Source organism: Benincasa hispida, chromosome 7, assembly GCF_009727055.1.
Source record: "Benincasa hispida cultivar B227 chromosome 7, ASM972705v1, whole genome shotgun sequence".
In the NCBI taxonomy this organism is placed as follows: Eukaryota; Viridiplantae; Streptophyta; class Magnoliopsida; order Cucurbitales; family Cucurbitaceae; genus Benincasa; species Benincasa hispida.
The window spans coordinates 48,568,645-48,585,977 of NC_052355.1; the positions used below are offsets into that span (position 1 = coordinate 48,568,645).

At 33.5% G+C, this 17,333-nt stretch overlaps 1 long non-coding RNA gene across 1 annotated transcript; it reads right to left on the reverse strand.

The window, feature by feature from the left end:
• Nucleotides 1–9,901: 9,901 nt before the first annotated feature.
• Nucleotides 9,902–14,656, reverse strand: LOC120081207. Its single transcript, XR_005482717.1, has 3 exons — nt 14,194–14,656; nt 11,739–13,234; nt 9,902–11,578 (listed from the first exon to the last, which is right to left on the reverse strand). It is a non-coding gene; the product is annotated as an uncharacterized LOC120081207 (long non-coding RNA).
• Nucleotides 14,657–17,333: the final 2,677 nt, after the last annotated feature.

Genomic DNA, 17,333 nt, shown 5'->3' on the forward strand with positions numbered 1-17,333 from the left:
GTTCTCTTTGCTGTGATGATTGCATCAATGGTTATAGTATCCCTTCCATATTTCAAAGCAGTCTTAACTTTTCTATGGGAGTTTGGTACGGAGTTCAGAAGCACATAGGCCTCATTTTCATCTCCTATTTTCTCTCCAAGATTATTAAATTCAGCTACAATTGTCTTAAATTCATCAAGGTTGTCAGAAAGATCTTGATGAGTCTATTATAAATGTAAAGAACCTCTCCATAAGGTACATCTTATTTGAAAGATCTTTGGTTGCAAATAGATCTTCTAGCTTAGTCCAAATCTTATAGATTGTCTCTTAATCAAGGACTTGCCTCAAAACGTTGTTACTCATGTTGGAGTTAATGCCCTAAAGTCTCGTGTCCTCTAGTTTGTAAACAGTTTGTATGAACATTTGTGATGTATAATATATGATATTTTACTTCACTTCTTGATTTTACTCAGTTGTTTGTTTTATTTGCTTTACCACAAACCAATAAACCTAAAATCCCTGGTTATTTGTATGTAACTTAAGCACGTATGTGGTGACATACAAGTGGATCATGTATTGAGTGATAACCAAAATGGTCTGTAGTACGTGGATATAGGCGGAAAACCTTATCCTGGTAACGCTATGGATGCGGCCAACTTTGTGGAATGGTCACAAGTATTGTGACTTGTCACAGATGGTCTGATCCTGATCATTCGTGTTGGGGACATGGGAGCAGGGGCGTCCTATACAAAGAGTTTGTATAAGACCTGACCACGAAGTATTAACGTCTCGTTATATAACACCGTTCATGACAAATACTTCACTTCACTAGGACGACCATAGGTAACATGACCTTAATCCTGAGTGAGTTAGGAACTTCTGCTATTGAGGGTGGTTCTTTGATTTGCATGGATGTGAGTGGCCAATTCACCGACTCAAACTTACCACTTTGGGGATTCCTTTGATTTGGGAGTTGAAAATTCAACTACACAAGATGAAATTCACTCATTCCTCGAAGTAGGGGCAAGTAGATAGATAGCTCCCACAAGGGCTGATTCTAGGGCTTGAACGATGTGGCGCCACACACATTCTCTTGACACGAGAGGTGTTCACACATAGTTGGACTATGTTGTATTGTTCATTAGAGAAATCAGTGGTATTTAAGGAGTGAGATGTAACTACAGGGACAAAACGATAAATTGGGCCCAGCTGTACTTACGAGCATCTATAAAGGATCATCGTACTCATGATTGGTTATATCCGATGGACACAGAAATATATTTGTGGTAAGAAGAGTTCAGTTGTTGGACTTTAGTAGAATGTCTGACAGTGAACGGATGGTGGATCTCGTGGCTAAAGAGTTTAGTTACTATTCACATACCATTGAAGCTTCGAGCCACAAGTCCATAAGATCCCCTTTGTAGCTTGGATAAAGTCGAGAATCAATTTTTGGATCAGTTTGAAATGTTCAAATTGACAAGAGAGAGTTTGATTATATATGATATAATTGAACTGATTAATTATATACGATATAATTGACTAAATGTATGAGATACATTATTTGGAGAAAATTAGATATAAATATGATTTATATCAAGTAGAGGAGAAATTAATATAATAGATATATGATATCAAAATATAGGTTAAGAATATAATATGATTATATTCATTAAGTAATTAATTAGGCAGTTATGTGATAATTGGTTGAGGATTTCTCCGGAATCGTGTGAAAGTGGGAAGATCAAATTAGGTTCTTGTAACTGAAGAATAAAAATAAAAATTGTTTTCGTTTTGTAAGAAATTCGAAAATTCGCTCACGGTGTGAAACTTCACGATGCTTAGCGTTGAGAGCCTATATGATAGTACCCATCATCCTAAACGATCGCACACCCGCACACTAAACGATTGCTTACCTTTTCTAAATGATCGCTTAGCGCACTGAGCAGACATAAACGATCACTTAACATTTGCTAGATGATCGCTTAGTAAAACCTATACGATCGTGTACCTTTTCCCAAACGACAAGCACCCAACTATACGATAATCATCTACTATCTCCTACTTGCTTGTTCGTACTGCACGATCGTCCTTTCCTCCTCCTTCTACCAATTCTATCAAAGTCCACTCTTTGGATTCTCACCCCGAGAATACCGAGGGCTTCGAGTGGTGGTGTCGCCCTCGATTGTTGCTTGTTCATGCGCTTCCGTTCGTATAGACGATCGTGGTGCTTTTAGGTGACTGATTGTTGGGCGATAAGAAGCATAGAGGAGTCGCTTCCGCTGACTGAGTTCAAGTGAAGATTGTCTTCAACTGGTACATTTACTCAATCTTTTTGTATTTAAATTATTATAGCATGCCTATAATTAGTGTTACAATGCATATCTCTTTGTTAGAATGTGTGCATAGTAATTCGGTCACAATGAAATCGGAAAGATCCGAACCCGCTCATAGATAATCTTGTTTGAGAGTTCCTTCAACTCAAATTTAGAACTAAAGTACCAAAAGCTGTCAGCTCCTAATCTTCCTTTTCTTGAGCTGTGATTGCATTTGGTAGAGTAGATGGATCAAGAAGGGCCTTGTGAGCCTTACATTGGCCAAGGATGGCTCTGATTTTGACTTTACACAAGCCAAAATCACCATTTTCATCAAATTTCTCCACTTCAAACCTTACTACTGCCATGACTTCACTAAATCTTGATTATTGATTCTCCAAGAACTGAAATCTTGATAGCCTTTATTTTGTGATACCAGTTTGTTGGGTATTGTTTTAATTTTAAGCCCAAAAGTTGAATAAAGAGGTCTGATCCAGCATGAAATAAGAAAGTTTGGTAAAAGAAAAGGTTGAGAAACTACCGCGTCTATGAGCTGAACGTCGACCACGTGGTGAAGAATTCTTAACTTCTCTAATGTGAAGATGAGATATGCATATGGAAATGATTTTGGTAAAGAAATTTCTCTCTCTCTAGACTGAGATACAAAGTTTTTCTATTAACTCTCCTTTTGATCTACATCGATTCTCAGGTTAGAATCGATGATCTCAAACACGCAGGTAATGAAAGAGAAATAGTAGAAGGAGAAGAAGATACTAATGTACGTGGTTCGACCAATAGAGCCTACATCCACGAGAAGGGTGCCGAGTTCTTTTATTTAGCGCTATAAGAAGATAAGTTCTTTTCTTTTACAAATTTTCTTTTTGTATTTCGAGTGTAAGTAACAAATGTAAACAACTATGTATTTATAGACCATGGACTGTTACATGGTTTTTGTAATCTGTTTAAAGAAAAAAAAGGTCGTTGAGATTAAACTCTTCACATTTAATTTATTTTACAAGTTTTGAAACTGTTTATTTTGTTTGTTTGGAGTGGATTCTTTCCATTGAAAGAGTTATACCAAATTCTGAGACCCTTTGATCTTTATTCTTATGTTCATTTATGTGTGAGATATTATGTTATATTTATGTCCATTTTCAGCAGATTTATTTTATGGTCAACCACTCAATTAATATTGGCCTGATCATTACTTTATTTATATTTGAATTGACTCTCTTTATTATAGGTTTAATGAAGTAATTATTTGAACTTATTGAGGTTATGTGCACTTAAATGCACCTAACTTTCCTCACTTACCATTCTTATTGTATCTTCTATTTATACCTGAATTCCTCCTTCTATTTTTTTAAACTTCTCCACTACCTCCTCTGATACATTATGTTGGTACATCTCTACTCTAACTTTTTTTCTCACCTTTTTTTTAAACCGTTTTACATTCTCATATGTGTGGTTTGGGTGTTGTAATATATTTTGTTTCCTTTTTTCACTTCTGACTTCAACCTGATTCCATTCATATAAGGTAGCTGACAAATAAATGATTGCCCTACACAAGGTATACTTCCTTCCTTCCTTATATTCTAAGTAAGATATGCAATTAACGTTTTCATGTTTTTGTTAGGAAACATCTTTTTTCTGTCCCCCTACATGTGGATTGTCTCGACCTCCATTCATCCGAACATAATCAAAAGGTATGTTCTAGTATATTTTTTTTTCTACTTCAATCGTATTGACCTACCATTTTGTCTAACTATACTTCTCATTCTTCCGTATAGGGCCCAAACTAATCGAACATACCTTTCATAACTAGTTTGATGTTCATAATTTTTACGTTCGGAGTAATCTTTGTTATAGTCTATAGTTTGTTGCTTGACTTGGTGAACATTTGTAATGTATTGTGGTTTTATATTTTTTCACTTGTATAGTGACCTCGTTGGGGACTGTTATGCTATCTATTTATTCAACATTTATGTTTACAATATATTAATTTTTTTTATAATAATGTTAAGTTAGCAAGATTCAATATACATACATATAATATACCAATTCATAAGTAATTGAGTTGCACTATAACATGTATTTTGGTGGTATGTTTTACAAATTGAAAAGAATTAGAGTTTTTACAGTTATTGAAAAGAATACATTGAAAAAATCTGTTATGTTTTACAAATTGAAAAATATAGAGTTTTTCTAGTTTATGTCATAAAAGGGTTGAGAAAATATGTGCATAGTTGAAAATTAATCAACTAAGGAAAGCAAAAAATCAAAAAAAAAAAAAAAAAAAAGGAACCAATCTCATTTACAAAAACTGTATCAGATACCTCAACTCAGTTCAATTCAACTCTGCATCCAAACATAGACTTTCCAACTCAACTAAACTCAATTCTGCATACCAAACACATACAATAATTACCACTTAACTCAATTCTGCATAACGAACACAAACAATTTAACTCTTAAGATAATTTTGGTGGGATTGATGCCCTAAATCTCGTAGGGTCCTGTAGTTTGTAAACACTTGTATGAACAAATAATCTATGATTTGTAATATATGATATTTTATTTACTTATATCTATAAAATATATAATATTTTAGTTGCATTAACCACAAACCAATAAACTAAGATCCATGGTTATCGTTGTCATTTAAACATGTATATGGAGACATATAAGTGGATAGTATTTTAAGTGATAACCTAAATGGTTTGTAGTATATGAATAAGGTTGGATACCTTGTCCTAGTGACACTACGAGTATGACCCACTTTGTAGGTGCTACAAATGATTTGATCCTGATCATTCATGCATTAGACATGCGAGCGTGGATATTCTATACAAAGGAGTTTATATAAGACTGGACCACGAAATATTTAGTCGTTGTTCATAATTAAGACTTTCATTTTACTAGGATGACCATAGGTAACTGATGACATGTAGAAATGCATGTCATCTCAGGCCTCTTACTTAAAATTATGAAGGTTGTTAGGCAGAATATGCGTCAATCATGTTAGGAATTCACGAGAAAAAGTGTTTGTGTTGATCAGCATGTTGAATCTCAGCTAACCCGTTATTTTGCGTTATTATGCGTTCAATGTTCTATTTTTGTAGCTAACGCAGAAAATGAATGCAAACGCAGAAATCAGACCACCGCATAGACGACCGCATGCGGAGAAACACTCCATCGCAAAAGCAAACGCATTGATCAATGCATGGATGTTGTGGTAATAAGCCATATGCATCCATCGCATGGGAGTTGCGCTCGTCAAGCGATTGCGGTCATCATGTAGAGTTGTGGTATTAAGTGAATGCGGCCATTGAATGATTGCGGCTACGCGACAACGCATTCTAATGGGATCAACGCAAGGTTGGTGGAATGAACGCATCAACGCATCTACCTCAAGAAAAACCAAAAGATAATGTTGACATTTCACCTATCACGCTGTTAGTGGCAGAGGTTCAGAAAAGGACTAACGCGCCGAATGTCAGACTCAGAGCTCAATTAATACTGTCGGAAACCCAGGCTCTATAAATAGAAGCCGATGAGAAAAAATTCAAGCGATCCAGGATTTTCGCTTGAGGTTCGCCTAGGGCGAATTCTTGCGATCCAGACAACTGCGTGAGAAGATGGCTGAGAGTTCTTCATCTTCTTTCTCCATTCCGAGTGATGACCGAAGCCTTCGACCGAAGCTAGATCTCGAGAGAGTCAGCTCTTCCGTCCATCCATGGCACCACCGGAAGCCTTAACACACATCCGCTGGGAGCAAATCTTTGTTTCCAGCCAGTCATTTCCTTTTCGTTTCTTTTCTCATATTGTATTGTATGATATTATGGAATTAAGGAATTAATACAATCTGTTTTTCAATGCATTTCTCTGATCCTTCGACTCCATCTCCATCTTCTTTACTTAGCATCTTTACTTTCATTGCAACACTTAGTGGAAGTGTTTGGGTATTGCATACATAGTCATGTGGATTACGAATATGAAGCATGTAGCAACCTATCGAGAGGTGTGCGTTGCGCGAGTGTGTGAGTAATCTTATTTGCTTAGTGTGAAGTTGCTGCAATGCCTGTCTATAGGCTAACACACTGCTTGTCTATGAGTAAAGTCAACAACAATCAACTGCCCGAGAGGGTAAGTGGTTGGACGCATTAAGCAATGTATGCATTGTTCACTAGGGATAGTAACAATCTTGCGTCAACCAAGTTCATGTGTTTGTCTTGTTTTATGTTGTGCCCAACACCCCTTTAGAGCTATTCGAGAGAGAGTATAAAGAAAGAACCTAATGACTCGAGAGAGCTAGGCTGGAATCTAGACTCGAGAGAGCGAGATTAGATCGGCATAAGCAAGAGATAGGGACTTAGAGATAAGCACTGGTTGCTATTAACCCATCGCATGCATCCTAGAGATAGGATACGATCGAGTGCAGTCACCACAGTGTTGTGTGCTTTTTGCATCATCGCATATGAAAAGAGTAGAGACTTAGGAATAAGCTCTACGAACACTTTTGCATTGAACACATGCGTCCTAGACTTAGGAGCACCGCATTTGCATTGGAAAATGATTTGTTGTGCATGAGTGTAGCATGATCGCATTAGCTTGGGTTGACTAGGGTTGCCTTCGCAGTCACTCTTAAGGGTTGCAATGAGAACATCTCTGCATTTTATCTATTTTCCCACACATTTATTTCATATCAAGGTTTGTCGTATCTCTACCTTTCATGTATATTCTCATTCTGTTTAGATAGGAATAAGAGTAGGATTAACTTAGCAACATCTCCTCCATTCTTTTATTTAAACCGCCGCATGCACATCATCGCAAACATATAGCTACAAGTCCCTGTGTTCGACCTCGGATTACCTGAGAAACTTGCGTTGGAATTATACTTGGTTCCAGCATAAGAAAACTTGTGGCAGGACGCATGGTCAGCGCATACACTCATTAAAGCATTATCAGTCCAACGTATGAGCATCAACGCATGACTATCACCACATATCTTAGGAATATGCATCGCATACCCCGTCCACAGGATTTTGGTTGTCGAGTAAAATTGACTTCCAATTTCCCGCTATCAGTAACATGACCTTAATCCTGAGTGAGTTGTTCCTGCCTATGAGGGTTGTCCTTTGATTTGCATGGGTGAGAGTGACCAAATTACTGACTCTACAAGCCTACCATTTTAGGGATTCTTCTGATTGGGGAGTTGGGAACTTAGCTACACAAGATGGAATTCACTCCTTCCTCGAAACAAGGGTAAGATAAATTGCTCCCTTAAGGACTTATTTCGGGTCTTAAACAATGTGGCACCACACCCTCTCTTGGCCCGAAAGGGGTTCAGTCATAGTGGGACTATGATCTACTGTTCTTTAGAGGGATCAATGATACTTAAGGAGTTAGATGTAATTACAGGGGAAAACGGTAATTTGGCCCACCTGTACTTATGAGCGATTTGTGAAGGGTTATCGTACTGTTGATTGATTATATCCAATGGACACAGAAATATATTTGTAGTGCGAAGAGTGCAACTGTCGGTCTTTAGTGGAGTGCCCGAAAATTAACCGATGGTGGACAATATGATTAAAGAGTTTAATCAGTTATTCATGTACCATTGGAGCTTCAAGCTATAGGTTCATAAGGTCCCCTTGGTAGCTCAATGAATTTAAGTTGAGAATCAATTTTTGGTTTAATTTGAAATGTTCAAATTAAAAAGAGAGAATTTTATTATATATGATATAATTAAATTAATTTTATTATATATGATATAATTGAAATAATGTATTTGATACATTATTTTTTGATTGGAGGAGCTAATATTTGAATATGATTCAAATATAATTTCTATGAATAAGATTCATAATTATTAAATTTAATATCAATATGATTTATATTAAATGTCATAAAATAAAGAAAAAGAACTATGGTTTATATATTGTATATGATGCAATATTAAAATTATAGGTTATAAATATAATATGATAAGTTAGTTATCATATTTATTTATATTTATTAATTGTTTGATAATTAAAAATCTTTTTCACAATAACTACCCTTAGTGAGTAGTTATACGGTTTTGTGGCAAAGTATAATAAAGATGAAAATTGGTTTTCTAATTATTCTACGAAAAACACAAAACTGACCAGTTTTGTAATCGAGAGACTATACGATATTTTCAATATCTAAACGATCAAGTACCTAGTCTATTAATAGACTTCATCTTCTACACGATAGTCCTGTTCTTGACTCGATCGTCTTCCTCCTTCACATTAAACCTTCCCTCAAACCAAAATAAGCCATAGCCCACCACTCCTAGATTCTCACATCGAGAATATCAAGGTAATCTTATAGTAGTGTCCAGTTTTCCCTGTACGAGGGAGACCGAGTTGTTCGACATATTGGTGAACGATCAAGGGATTATTCTTAAAGAAGAGGTTCTTCAAAGGTATAATCTCTTATCCTTTGTATTTAATTCGGAAAGCATGTTGTAATTTAACATTTGTGCATAATTTGTTCTGTATAACTGTAAATGTATGAGTTCATTCACAATGGAATTTGGATGATCCGTTTCTGCTCATAGGTTTTCTGTAAAACAAGTTCCTTCAAGTTTAATTCTCTATATAATAATTATCAACCCAACTCTCTATATAATAATTATCAACTCAACTCTGTTTTTATCGCACGCCAAACACCTCATTAGTGGAGAAAGTTCCAACATTGAATCGCCGAATGTAGTCAAAAAAACACCCAACTTAAAATTTTTATTTGAATAAATAACTAAATTTAACTATGAAAAAATTTGTTCAATTGGATAAATGACCAAATAATTTTTTAATTGATTAGTTAAGATTTATTGGAGGACTGAAATACCTCTAACAACTTACAATATTCAAATAATCAAATATAGAGTAGCTAAATTACACGTCACTTCAAATAAGAAAAACATTATGAATGGAAGAATTGTAATGGACAGTAGTTTTAGGGTTAATAATCATGTATATAGTAATATTTTAAATGAATTGCAAATATAGTAAAATCTAATAGATATGAGATAGACTCTATCATTGATAGTGTCCTATTAGCAAATATACTACACTTCAAGAGTTGAATATAAACTTTACTCTATCTAAAAAATCTTATATATTGAGTTATATTTCTTAGTACATTGGGTTTGATTGCTATATTTATAATTGTCCATTTTTTAAGGAAAATTTGTAAAAATGGCATCCTTTTAGGGGTCCAACGAAAATTTGGCCCAAGTTTAAAAATCAAATGAAAAGTGGCTTTCGACTAACATCAATCTCATTCCTTCCTCTCGTTTCTCATTCCTTCTTCTTACTTTTTTCACAATAAGAAATTTGATTTTTTCTGACGCAAAAAAAAAAACATGGGGAAAAACCCATTTTTCTGACTTCTTTTTTTTTTCGAATAATGAAAAGATGATATCCCGACGATAATTTTAATAAAATCGGAAAAATATGCTCTTCCGACATCGTTTTTAGACCGTCGGCATAAAAAATTTTGGCAAAAGAGTTTGATGACTTCTTCCGACATTGCAATCTTTGGACCATACTTATCCCTACGCTATAGACAAGGTGTCGAGATTAAAAAAACTTGGAAAAATTTTAATTAAGGGATCTCCTGACGAAAGTTTAAACTACCATCAGGAGAACCTAGTTTGCCTGATGCCATTTACAAGCGTCAAGATGAGCTGAATTAAAAACATATCTTTTCCCTCTTCTTCTTTCATCAGCCGCCCAACCCCCTTTTCTTGTCCCTATTCTTTTCTCATTTTTCTCCTTTGCACCACACCATCCCCCTTTTCTTCTCCCTCTTGTTTTTTTTTTTTTTTTGCACCACGCCATATGGCCCTGCACCCGCATCAACACCCACGACACCACGCCATCCGCCATCTGGTGCTGCTATCGAGCCTACGACTGGTGGGCTGCTACACTTCCATCGCTGCACGATTCTGGTAAGCATTTGCTTTTTCTGTATTTTGTTTCGGAGGAGATTTACAATAAAGAGGCCCACAACTTTACAAGCTAAGCCTTTGCTTCTTCTATATCTTTTATTTGGGTAGATTATCCTCCATTATGATTGGCTTAACTTCTTAGTGCAGATTTTGTGTAATGTATGCCCTTTAGGCTCTTCGTTTAGTTTAATAAAGTTTCTATTTGGGCTACCAAGAGGAGTAAAATATTATAACCAAATGTTTTCAGATTAAACATAAAAGTAAATCGATTTTTTATTTGATTAATTAATGGTTAATATATTACAAAAAGACTTCTTTTTATTTGAAATTGAAGTCCAAAAGGTTAATTTTAGCATTTATGATTTTTTTTACTTGAAATTTGTTAAACTATGTTATGTCAAACTTCTAAATAGAGGAGGATAGATTTATTTTGTTTAAATTTAGCTTTTTGGTTAATTTTTACTTGAAATTTGTTGAAATCATGTATGTAAAAATTGTAAAAGATAAATAAAGTAAGTTCATTTACTTTAAATTTAGTAGGTTGGTAGTAGGTTGGTTTTTATTTGTTTAAAGTTTTGATGGATAGAAAATCTTGCTTTTAGTGTTGGATTTTGGCAAAATATTAGAAATGCAGTTTATCCCACATCGGAGAAATTGAGGAATGGGGATGAGCTCCAAGCCTATAAATGGAGCCTATGTTTCTAGTTTCAAGTCTTCATAGTTAGAACTTTAAGCTTAGTGTGTCAACTCTAATTAAATTTCTTTAGAGAATAGTAGTCAAAAGCTTTGAGAGATTGCTATTGTAATTGGGATCGAGGGAGAGAATATTATGTGTGGTTGTAACAATTTTTCACATAGTGGATCTCTTTGGCCAAATGAAAAGGAGCTAGCCAGATCCTCGATCGAACCCATTTTACCTCGAGCTCACCGGGTGCTTCTATAATAGAAACAACCGCTCTCCACGACAAGGATTCCCAACCTCACTGCTGTATCTCAGCACTGACATGGGGATAGAAGTCTTGCTTTAAGGACAACGCCCTTTCGAGAACAAGCTTCCTAGAGGAAACTATGAAACCTATCCAAAAGCCCCTTGAGAATTGAACCTAGGGTGCTCAAATTCTGGCTAAGGATCACGACCTCCTTGACTAGAACTAGAAACGTTTCTCCCTCTTTCTCTCCTAGGACCCATAACGAATGACTAATTTAAAGCTCACAAAATCGGGCTCTAAACCTAGGGGAAATCGACAAACTTGGCAAAATCAACCTAACCCCACTCAAAATATATAAAAAATCACACCAAATCCACCTGCACAGAAAAATCCCAAATATTTTATTGAAATCTTCAACAAATTACGAACCATCAATTTCAACACACTTCAATTTGAGCCAAAAATCACAAAATATTAAGAGTCTCAACCTATTTAAGTAAATCTACATAAGAAATCAACATGAAAATCAAAGTTTACCTTAGGTTGAAGAGAATTCCAAAGTATGTGAGAAAAATCCTTAAAAATCGGAATGGATAGGAAACCCACAGATTCAAGGTGAAAAGTGAGGAAGTTTGAAGGTTTGATGGAATTTATGGAAGAAAAACAAAGAATTCGAGTTTTGGGTGAAAAATCGGTGGAGGAGAGTGCAGAAATTGAGAGAAATCGAAAAGAGAAGGATGAAGAAAACTTAGCCCAAACGTTGTTGCCCTTTTTTTAAAATTTTTTTTTAAAACTAAACCTTTCCTAATTATATTTAAAAATTAAAAGCCTAAACTAAAATTTAAAACTAATTTTTAAAAATAACTAACCTAGAATTAAAACACTAGAAAGAAATTTAAAATAAAAAAATTCACCTGGTTGTCTCCAAAAAACGCAAATACGCAAATTTTTAATGTCGCTCGACACGACCTATCTTTGAAAAGAACTAGATAGATCGAATTTTGTATTTTTATTTTTTTATAAACGACAAAGGAAATAAAATAAAAGACTCAAGATCTGACTCTTCAGAAAATAAAGACTCTGACTTTCTGACTTGCAAGGAAAAGATGAGCAATATTAAAAAATGTAAGAAATACCAGGAGAAAGATCCGAACAAGGCTCGGAAACCTCTAACTCTTTTATCTGAGACTCCTCAAAGTAAAGCTTAGACTCATACTTAACCTTACTAACTTGTCCTGGACATGGCAAAGGATAAACATCGTCTTTGCAAGTCCTAAGTTCCTCCACAAATTTGGCCTTAGTGGTATGGGCAGTGGAAGGCTCAAAATGACTTTCCAATGTAAGCATGGGGGCTTGGATCTCTAGGTGAGACTCAATGGATTCCTGTGCACACTAAAAGGAACCATCAACAAGTTCATACATTTTAAAATTGAAAGTCTTACCTTGACCGAAAATTTAAGGAACCAGCTGCTCAACGGAATCATCGATGTGAGTCATTCCATAGCTCAACTTAGTACTCTCATAATGGAAGCTCTCCTGCTGGAAACTCAATGGTTTCTGATGGCTAAAGGGAGGTTCCTGCACAAATTCACCAGAGCTGTTAGAAAGTTTCCTAACCAAATCTTCTAAAGAAATACTTAAATTGGCAGAAGAAGAGTGCATCGATGTTTGACTTTTAAGCTCATTAAATTCTTGAACAAGAGAGGTTAGTTCAGATATTTGATTTTTAAGCTCATTAAATTCAACTTTAAATTGGCAGAAATACTTGAACAAGAGAGGTTAGTTCAGATATTTGACTTTTAAGCTCATTAAATTCATTTACCTCTTGTTTTCTTCGTTGAACTTTGTACTTCATACCAAACGCATAATAGATATTCATATCATCTACCATGAGAAAAACAAGTAGACACAAGAAAAGAAAAAAAAATTGGGGGGTTTTAAAGTTACAAATCAAATTCAACTAAGAGAGATTAATTGGCTTACTCCTCGACAGTGACGCCATTTTGATATTACGTCGTTAATAAACCTCAAACCTGAGAAAAAATATATTTATAAAAAGATCACCGAACTACTTGTATCACTACAAAGACATAACAATAGTGGCAAGAACGGGGTCAAACCACAGAGGTGCTAAGAATTAAATATCTCTATAGCTAAATTTGACTATGTAAAAGCAATAAAAAAACTGGGTTTTTGGTTTTGGATAAATTTGAAAACATAATTGAAATTAAAGTGCAGAGGATAAATGTAAACAGGGATTGGTTTATCTAGTTCTCAAATCAAGATAGACATTTATTGAAATTTCTATCATCATTTTTTGGCAATTAATTATGCAATTGATATGTGCATACGCAACTACTAGCTTGATTCGATCTAACTAGCCTCTATAGTGGTGGATAGCTAGCAAGTATCTAGCCAAGAAAGTGTCCTAACTATTAATTAATGTTGGAAAGCCAATACCCTAATTAATCTACATGCTTCTAAATTCTATAGGGTTCGATAGCAGCCAACTAAAAACACATGCATGACGATTTGGGATTCAACTATGTCGATTAATTGACAAGATAACTATATTCAATCAATCGATTTTATCTTTGAACCTAGCATTCATGAATCCTAGGAATAGCCATCAAATGCACAATTAAATAATGCTACTTAGTTTATTTTAGCTATACATTCAAGTAAGAACGTGACATAACTAAGATCTATTAGCTATGCAAGATTATGCGTGAAAAGTCAACCTCAAAATCATGCTTTAAAAAATTAAGTCGGACCCAAAGAAATTATAAAATCATAATACAATCATTAATTAAACCAGAAAACTCAAGAGATTATAAAGAATTATCAATCCAAGAACTAGATAAAAAGTTATCTCATTGATTCATAGACAAACCCATGAAATACCATCTAATCCATGATTACAATTCAAAATAAAAGCAATAAAGGCCACCTAATGGTGCTGAAAGAATAGGGAGGAAAAAGAAGAACAGACCTCTCCTCGGCCTCCATAAAATACAACATCCCTTTTGAGCTAAATCGAAGAGAGACTTTTATACAACTAATCACAGCATTGCAACGTTGCCTTGCGATTGGGCTGAAGACGGAAGCACGCGCGACTGGGTTAGCGTCAAAAGATCTAAAGAGTGATAACAACTGATAGCTGCTATCAATGACAATCACGATAGAAGGTTATTAGTGATAGCCACTGTGTTAATCTTTCAAAGTTGATACTAATTTATGACAGTCTATCAGTGATAACCACTAATAATTTTCCATCACTGGTATAGCTCAATCTTTCAAAGTTGTTAGTTTTCTTTCAATGTTGATAACTACTTATAAAAGTCTATCATTGATAGGCACTGGTAGCCTTAACTGTTAATATTTCAAGGTTGATTCCAATTGATGAAAGTGTATCAATGATAGCCATTGATAACTAACAGCAAACTAAAGCTAATATTTCAAGATTGCATTAATATTTCTCAAATTGAAAGCTATCACTAATAGCAGCTATCAGTAGCAGCAGTTAATAGTTGCTACTAGTGGCTACCACTGATAATTGCTATCAGTGATAGCTTTCAATTTGAGAAAATTGGGAAGAAGTGAGTAAAATGGTGACTAGGCGTAGGTTTTTTTAGTCTTTTACCATTTTTTGTTTTATATATGCAATTATTTTATCCTTGTACTACATATTCTATTATTTTGGGCTTGAATTTCATTTATCCAACTAGCCCTTTATAAATTAGGGTTAATTACTAAGGTAAACTTAGGCTAAGTCATTTATCTAAGTTATGTTAATTCGCCAAATATAACACTTATATTGGATAGTTTAACATAATGTTTTAATTCACTAAACACTTTAATGAATTAATGCATCATTGCATGCTTATAAAATTTTGACTAATTCACCTTCCAGGTCGGTTTCCAGGTAGGAGTATTCCCTTATGGTCAGCTTAAATACCTCAATCCCAGACAGAACGCTCCTAGTCAAAGATCCTTTATAGTCAATATTTTATAAATTTCATCTTTTATTATCTTATTTTAATCCTATTAGAATAAGTAAGAGATTATTTTATTTATAATCTTATTAGAAATATTATAACATAAAATTTTAATTTCCAATATTTAAACCTTTTAAAAACATTAATTAAAACTCTATGTTTGCATATAACTCTTTATTATAGTTTTTAATTTCCATGTCATATAACTTTTATATCAAAGAAATTAAAGTTTATAACATGCATCTAATGACATTACTAATATAACAATTATATTTAAACTATGTAATATTATTCTTCATGTATCATTTGTTTGCATTAACAACCATAATATAACACTTGTATAAATATTAATGAAAATAAAACTATATAGTATACATGCTTTAATCATACATTAAACTATGTAACATAACACTAATATTATAATTAGCCATTTTATATAATATACATCATGTATATACTTTATAGAAAAAACGTAAATTTTAAATATAACAATTACATTTAGATATGATATACTTAACCTATGTTGAAATTTTAATCTACACGACATACTATATGCAACATACAAAAACCTACATGGCATACTATATGCAACATACAAAAAAGTAAATTTTGGTATTCCTAGAATAATTACAATAATTTTAAATTTTCTATCTCCATGGTAAATATTTTTCCAAGATCTCAAATTATGGCTCAAAAAACTTAATTTTTGGCCAACTTCCATATCAATCATGCCCAAAAAAATTGTACTATCCAGGAGAATCTATGACGAATAAACAATGTAATCAGACAGTCAGAAGTTTTTCAAGACCCACAAAAGATGATGGTCAGACAACACGGGCACAAAGACTTCTTGGGTCTGCACTCTGAATTTCATTTTTTTCATCTCTATTTCTAGCCTTTATCACAACAATAAAAAACCACGAACGACAAGGACTTACTTAATTTACAAACAATTTGCCCAAAACAATGGATCCTTACATTAATCAAATCAAAGTCAATTATAAATCTAAATTTCAAAATCCATAAACATCTATTATGCAAACCCAAATTTTAAAATTGTATATCACATATGTACAAAAAAATTGAACCCATCATTTTAATTCTGATTTTCAATCTAAACCAAAATTTAAAAAAAATAAATAAATAAATAACTATGATACTAATGGAAGGGATTCAGTCCTGATGCGGAAGAATTTTATCCTTTTTGTCTTTGAATTTGAGAGAAAATATTTTTTTTCCAGAATTAAAAGAAAATCTAGGTTAAGCATACTGAAAAAGCTAAAAAAAAAAAAAAAAAAAAAAACAGAAAAAGAAGTTAACCTTGGAAGAACTATTCTGTGACTTTTTTCAAGACTTTCTACGCACTACTACTTAATAGCTTGAGCACCACCAAAAGTGTCCTCCCGCTATGTCTCAAGCAAGAATGCAAGTTTGTGAGTTTTTTTTTTTTTTTTTTTTTTTTTTTACTCAACAACTTGAACACCACCAAAATTGTCTTCCCCGTCATGTCTCAGGCAAGAATGCAAGTTGGAAGAGGGAAGGAAAAATACAGAGAAAACCTTTTTTCTATAGGTTGTCAAAGAGTATTGTTGAGAGAGATCTTTTGCAGAGAGAACTTCCAACAAAAAGTACTTATGTTTTAACAAATAAAAACAACTTAAACGTGAAAGAGAGAGAGGAGTTACTATAACTCCTCACTCCATCCCTCCTCTACTTCCTACTATTGGAAGTTCACAAGATTTTTAATTAAAATAAAACAAAATAAAATCTAATTTAATTTAATTAAATAACTTAATTAATTAAATAAATAAATTTAAATATCTCATATTTAAATAAAACTTTATTTGAATCATATTTCAAATTCATATATCTCTCATCATCTATAGTTTTAATATAAATCTCATTCATATCAATTTATTATTCGAATCTTACTCAAATAAATTATCTCTCATATTATATGGATTAATTTTGAATCCTATTCAAAATTAACTTTATATATATAATATAGATATATGCATTATGTTAATTGTATCTTATACAATTAAATTACATTCCTTAACTTCATTTGAATAATTCAAATTCTTCCAAAATAATATGATCCTTGTATTACCCTTAGTGAGCTAGCAGGGGATTA